General features: G+C 47.0%; 1 protein-coding gene across 1 annotated transcript in view; it reads right to left on the reverse strand.

The window, feature by feature from the left end:
* LOC126545057 (neuroendocrine convertase 2-like) overlaps window positions 1-7,566 on the reverse strand; it is a 211,525-nt gene that overhangs the window by 41,527 nt on the left and 162,432 nt on the right. The gene's annotated exons all lie outside the window — the stretch shown is intronic.

Below are 7,566 nucleotides of genomic sequence, written 5' to 3' on the forward strand. Positions count from 1 at the left end.
ATAGAAAAGCAGGAAGGTTGACACGAACGGAAAACGGGGTTAGCTACGCTACACTGGGGAAAGGGGTAAAAGTAGGTAGAAAAGATAAGAACACTGAGAGAGAGAGACTACAGATACGCGATCGCAGCTGGTCCCGATTCCCGGGCGCTGTCAGTGCACAGGAACACATACAGTACAATGAACACAAATTACAATTAACACAATGAACACCTGCACACGACTAATGTCGTTCATGCAGGTCTGTTCTCCTTAAAGGGGTCCTTAACCACCCATCAGGCTTTGTGAAAAAAGAAAAAAGAAAACGCAGTGCACAAATAGCGTACGCTGCTGTGAAAATCTCAGCCAAATTTTGCAGTCGTGCGCGGCGACTGGAGCTTACAAGCGGAGCGCGAAGTCACTTTTTTTCTCAAACGCTCTCTTTTCAACAGAAGCCTGCTTCTCACTCCTTTCTGGACGCTTTATTTCGTAATATAGCAGATTCCCATACGCGGCTGCCAGTGGCCAATAGCCGACATCAGCCAAGAAGGGTGTTTGGATCAGTGCGCTTCTTTCCTGCAGTTGCAGCGTATATTTATTGGCGAAGTTTAATAAACAGGCCGAAGTAAGCGAAACTCTGGTTTAGGATTTCGATACGAATTAGGTTCTTCCGGAAGAAGCCGATCGACCATCGTCTGCTCACGCTCGGCCGCCCGCGCAGGAATTAAACTTTGGCCACCCTGCTTATCGGTGTCGTAGCCATCGGTTCTTACTGATTTCGACTAGTTTTGAACGCCCAACAAGCCTCGAACCACGCGAAACTCATGATCAGACCACACGCACGCTTGCCAGCGCGCTCTAGCTCCTGGACGCTCCTAAATAGACGCCTTGGAAGGCTTCGCTTCGTATTGAGCTATTGAAGCGCTTCAAAATGCGCAAGTTGGGTGTGGCTGCTGTCCTTCGGTCAAGCTGGTCTAGGACGAAGCCGGTCCGCACCATGTAGCACGGCCAGACTGGAGCACATGAGCGCACACTCAAGCCCTGTCGTGCCCAAAGCAAACACTGCACATGCGCACTACAGTTGCATGTAGCTGAGGTCTGCTACGTAGCTTAACCGGCCCGGACGAGTTCGCTGGATGAGCACACTGCGGCTCGCTGAGGACAACCGCGTTTGGCTTACGTTTGGCTGCGTTTCGCTACGTTTGGCTACGTTCGGCATGTCGTATATGTGCCAAAGCCGACAGTAGCGGCGTCTACGTGAACATCCAAAATCATATTTGGACTGCACGCCATGGTGTCGTTCAATCGGCGGAGCGTTGTGGGTTCGCCTCGCTCCGCCGTAGCCCTCGCAGTACAAGGCATTGAAGAAGGAGCCGAAGCACCACGAAGGGGATGTTTGATTCCCAATAACTCCGCTTCTGCTGAACGCCTTGAAGTAGTTTTCGCGGCAAAGTACTCCTGAAATAGCCTGTTTTAAGTTCGTATACCTCGCTTCACTTCGAAGAAAAGTGATACAGGGCCCCCTTAAAAAAAAGATTACAGACGGTTCGGCTGCGCCAACCACGGAATATCGTGCGAAAGCCGCCGCAGCCGTTGCGAAAGACAGGCGTTCCTCTGGCTCGCGATGTTTGCGTGCAACGTCCGCAGCTAGTCGGGCTTGTCGAGGTTCATCCGTTTGGGCAGCGCGCTTGGTGCAAGCTTGCGCAATCTGTCGTTCTCCATTCGCTTCTGCCGTTTTTCGGCAGTTTAGTCGGCGCGTTTCAGCGCCTCGAATTGATTTCTCTGTGGCTGCAGTCGTAGTCGCGTGGTCGGTCGACTTTCGTTGCCTTTGCCGCCGGGCTCGTTGTTGTTCGCTGCGCTTAGCGCGACGAACCTCTTCGTGAGACAATTCCGCCGGCGATCCCGATTCACTTTCCATACCTATTTCACACATACGCAGGGGGCCACCCGCCGTGGTTGCTTAGTGGCTATGGCGTTTGGCTGCTAAGCACGAGGTCGCGGGATCGAATCCCGACCCCGGCGGCCGCATTTGGATGGGGGAGAAATGCGAAAACACCCATGTACTTAGATTTAGGTGCACGTTAAAGAAGCCGAGGTGGTCGAAATTTCCGGAGTCCTCCACTACGGCGTGCCTCATAATCAGAAAGTGGTATGGCACGTAAAAACCCATAATTTATTATTTTCATTACGCACGGGGCTGTTAGTGGGAAAGAAAGAGGAGTCTGTGCGCGCGAAACGCGAGTGAAGAAACGCTCGTAAGAAGAGTCTTCATACAGACACGAGGCGAAATCTAGGTTGGCAGGCTATAGTGCCTTAGCACTAAAATTATAGCAGTTTATTTTTTATGTATTTATTTTTTTATTTATTCAAAATACCTTACAGGGCCCAGAAGGGCATTGGGCAAGGGAGACAAAAAATGCATATAAAGTAAAGAAACACTTCCTTCGTCGCTTTCCGCTGCGTTGTCTCATGAGGTCGGCATTCCAAAATGGCTCGCTCTGATAATGCTATCTGATCGAAGCGAGCTAGCGCAGTAGCGAGCAATCGTCTGTGTACGCTGCGCAGCAAGGACAGTCACACAGAAAGTGTTGAAGGGTCTCCTTGCGACCACTGTCGCCGCATGTGGCATAGTCAGTCATTACGATGCGAAAAGAAAATACAGTGCAAAGGCCATTCATAAGGATGGCCGAAAAATCAGGGTATATATGGACTCGCGTCGGCAGAGGCTGGTTGGGATGCGTGAGCAGTCTAGATGGTGCAGTCGGTTGTTTCGAAAACTTGGTGCGATTCCCACGAGAATGCGACGTTTCGAGCAGCCACTCGAAGTTTTCAGTTCATTTCTATAATTATCTTGAAGGCCCCAATACAATGCGTGGGAGCATCTAGTGGCATCTGACCGTGACAACGGTATCGATTCCCCTTTGCTACCTTCTAGAGCTTCAATTCACTAATTAACCAGTTAATTATTTACTTTTACGGCACGTATTGCCATTTACGAATTGTAGCAGGTGGGTTTGCTAGGCGCATCCACTTTAAACGACTTCTAAGTGAGTTACGCACGGATTTCGAGATATGCACAATGCGACTTGCGGTGAAAATTCCCCATTTTTTCCACTCAATTTTTTTAGCAACCCGCCATTTTATGAATCGGAGCAGAAAAACAACTCGAAAGCCCACGTGTTTCGTCGCATGCTTAGGGAGTTAATATCTCGAAACTGGTGCCATCCTGAAAAAAATTGTTGCAAGTGGTTACGCCTTGCGAACTGACTGACTAAAATTGGTAAATAGCAATATGTACCCAAAAGTAATTAACTGAAAAGGTAATTAGGGATGTTTGTTTTTTAGTAGATTTAGAATTTCGATTTCTTGTGCAAGCGATGTCCCCCGCTTTGAGTAATCCAGGTCAATGACTAGAATTATGTGATCTGCCATAGTTGAATTAAAAAAGATATATTATGTATTGCCTAAAATAAAAAAAAAAACACATTTAGCCCAAGGCCTTAAGATCAATTTATATTATAACAAATAAAGGACAAAATGAATATAAATCATCTCTATCAGATTTGCGGCTGCCCTTATGTTCAAAGTAGGCGCACAATAAGCATTGGGAGAAATGTCCCCAATCGCAGTTCACCAATAAGGTTCTAAAATTGTCAGATTTCGAGAGTTGTGCTATATGAAATACTTCAAAAACAAAGTGACCAGTGAAGTTACTGTTCTCCTTAATGACCATGCGACCGTTGTCCTTGATAGCTGTCAGAGAAATGCGGCGCCGATTAATATCCCTTAGGCACATTTGCCCTTTCTTTCCTTTTCTTTGCGCAATCACATCGTAGAGCGTCACGCTGGCGGTGAAATCATGGCTCCTTGTGGCGGGAAAACCATTCCCGAAGGCTCGCGACTAAAGTGCACAGACATGTTGAGATCCAACCGCGTCTACGAAAAGACCATTAGGAGACGACCAGGCTGTTGTTGTTCAGTTAATAGGAGTGCTCGACCTTGAGGGGCAGCTGCTAACGTTCGTACCGAAGTTGCCGAATACGATGGTTGAATTCGTTCGGTTGCAGGGATGCGCTAATGGTCCAGATGTCCGGTGCCAATCGAATAGTCCGTTCTTGAGGCAAGCAGTGCGAAAAGACTTAATGCGAAGGAAATGAAAGCGGACACAGCCTTGATTATCAAGTGATATATATATATATATATATATATATATATATATATATATATATATATATATATATATTTAAGCCAGAGACCTGAGCAGGTTGGAGTTTGGAGAAGGGCACGTTCCGGCACATAAGAAAAATGAAAAAAAAAAAGTGCAGAGAGAAACAAAAGGACGACAGGAAAGGTAGAGTGCTGGTTAACTGAATTGGAGAGAAAGGAAGTGCGAGAGCGCCCAGTGCACTATAGAAGACGCGGGCACGTGATTGTTGTATCTGTTTTATCTGTTTCTTTATTTCTGTGTATCATGTGTGTGCTATATGTTTCGCGCCCTTCCGAAAATAAAGGTAGTTGTAAGTCGGGCAGTGTGTGTGTGTCGCATTTTGATCCTCGTCATTTCGCGCTGTTATTGGTTCGATATGTACGAGAAAGTGCAGCATTTAAGGCAGAGAGTTCGCCTCGTTGGAATCCAGCGCTCTACCTTTTCTGTCGCCCATTTGTCTCCACATTTCGTTTTATTTTTCTTACGCGCTGGAACATGTCCTTGCCCAGATAGATATGCTCGAACGAACAGGTGAGAAATAAAGTCGGGAAGGCAAAAGCAAAAGGCAGCAAAACATCACTTAATGGCACGTATCCAGATACTCTATCTCAGACGTATGCAATGCGACAGAGAGATGCAACAGATGGTCTAGCAACAGACATTTCATGCGACTTGTTTTCTATATATATATGTAACTTGTAGGTTGGGGACGCACGTACGAAACATACGATGCTTTATTTCCTACGTTCCGGCCGGGGTCCGGCCTTCGTCAGGAAATTCTCATTATATATATATATATATATATATATATATATATATATATATATATATATATATATATATATATATATATGCCTGTTCAAGTACACACTTAGGTATTGGAGAAAGCCAAGGCCACGCGTTCTTTTTTTTTGCCACATGTTTCTTCAGAGTTTATCTATTTTTGTGACTTTAGTAAATACCTCATTTGATAGCGTTACATATGTCCATTTTCCGTTGCTTCGTATTAACTCTTTTCGTGCTGGTTCCTTCATGCATAAAATACAAACTCGCTCAGCAAACTACCCCTTTTGGAATAGTATGTTTCGTAATCACATGTTCCAATTGTGATGGCCGAGTACGCAGAATCAAATCTTTATGCCCGGTGAAATAATTCTGGAAGGTCGACTCAAAAGTAGAGCTTTCGATGGGGGCGAAATGCGAAAACACCCGTGTACTTAGATTTAGGTGCACGTTAAAGAACCCCAGGTGGTCAAAATTTCCGGAGTCCTCCACTACGGCGTGCCTCATAATCAGAAAGTGGTTTTGGCACGTAAAACCCCATAATTTATTTTTTCAAAAGTAGAGCTGTGATTGGGGCCAGTCGGTTATACAATTTCTTCCAAAAAAAAAAAGAAAAGAAAAGAAGCAAACACACTGTTATGCAAAGGTACAGGTATGGACAGAACTACTCTGTCCAGTTCTATCCCTGTGCATAACATCGCGTTTTTGCAAGATGACTCGAAAGGTTGCGCTATTATACCTAGCCAACGGAAAATGCTTGACCATTCATCCAATCGTACAGTCGTGCGCTAAGATAGCCGGGGAGGTGAACCCGCAGTGCAACCGCAAGTCAGAAAGACGCACAGCCGACCCCTGTACCACCCCGTTCTTACGCCGCACGCCAAATCAATAGCTGCTGCCTAACGCGGCCATTTTCTCTCCTCTGAGCCAATCGGAGGACGCAGCGTTGCGAAATTCGGCAGTGGCGAACGGTCCAGCAGATCGAGGACCTATTACCGCGATGGCTGAGCGACTGCAACGCCATTACGACGGCGGTGTTTCGCGTACACGAGCACAGGTGGCGCTGCGGTGCGGGGGTGGATTCACAGCGGAGGAAAAGAACTAGGAAGCTTACCAGCAAGCATGCGGCCTGTAGGGTGGGCAACACAGCAACAAAGAACGTCAAGCGGAAAGTCAGAGAGGCGGAAATAATCTCATGGGTGGCGGCAATGGAAAAGAAACCTGCCATGAGTAACTACTTAAGAGGAAAAAACGAAATCAGGAAAGAAACAATTTATGATAACTCAAAGGGAAGCTCATTAGTTTTCGAGACGAGATCGGTATGCTTTAGAGCACGCACCTACAAAGCGAGATATAAGACGGAACAAGAGGCATGTGCTTGCTGCGGTAAAGCTAGTGAAACTATGGAGCATGTTTTATTAGAATGTGAAGACGTCTACCCAGTGGTCGATTTAGGCACCACTGGCCTCCTTGAAGCCCTTGGGTTCAGCGAGAGCAGTGGAAAAGTAAACATGTCCGCAATAGGCCTTAGTAAGAGGCGATTGGAGGATTGGGGGAAGAAAAGTAGGGAAACGACAAAAAACGGAGACGTACAAAAGCACAGTTCGCAATAGGGGACCAGAAAATTTCGTTGTGGTAGTTCATAGTGTTTCTTTTTCTTCTTTTTATTGTTTAACCTAGGTAGGCCATTAGGCAGGCAAGAGCTTGGTGGCGCAACCCATCACCCCGTTCCAAAGGGGACGCTCATAACGTCCATCCGTCCGTCCGTCCGTCCGTCCGTCCGTCCATCCATCCGTCCGTCCATCCATCCATCCATCCATCCATCCATCCAACCATCCATCCATCCATCCATCCATCCATCCATCCATCCATCCATCCGTCCATCCATCCATCCGTCCATCCATCCATCCATCCATCCATCCATCCATCCGTCCATCCATCCATCCATCCATCCATCCATCCATCCATCCATCCATCCATCCATCCATCCATCCATCCATCCATCCATTCGGTGACGTTGACGCAGTGTTGACGTTTTAACGCAGGAAATGCTTCTCTTAGCAGCCCATCCAGCCCGTCCGTCCGTCCGTCCGTCCATCCATCCATCCGTCCGTCCGTCCGTCCGTCCGTCCATCCGTCCATCCATCCATCCATCCATCCATCCATCCATCCATCCATCCATCCATCCATCCATCCATCCATCCATCCATTCGGTGATGTTGACGCAGTGTGGACGTTTTAACGCAGGAAATGCTTCTCTTGGCAGCCCAGTGCTGTCAGAACAGCAGCATCTGGGAATTGATAAATAAATAAATAAATAAATAAATAAATAAACAGACGGACAGACAGAAAAGAGAGAAAGAAGGATGCAAGTGAACTAAGACACACAGAAACACAGTATAGGCTGCAGCGGACGAAGCCGGAACGTTCCCAATTGCCAGGCAACGACTGACGTCCATCGGCTAAGCCAGCGAGGATCGTCTCTCAATGGGCGAAAAACGTGGTTAGCCGCCGACTGGCTTCTTCATATCGGCCTAGTAATAAACGAGCAGGGACGCCGCCGCAGGAGGAACACAGAAAGAAAGAAAGAAGGAAAGAAA

The sequence above is a fragment of the Dermacentor andersoni genome, chromosome 10 (assembly GCF_023375885.2).
Source record: "Dermacentor andersoni chromosome 10, qqDerAnde1_hic_scaffold, whole genome shotgun sequence".
Classification (NCBI taxonomy): Eukaryota; Metazoa; Arthropoda; class Arachnida; order Ixodida; family Ixodidae; genus Dermacentor; species Dermacentor andersoni.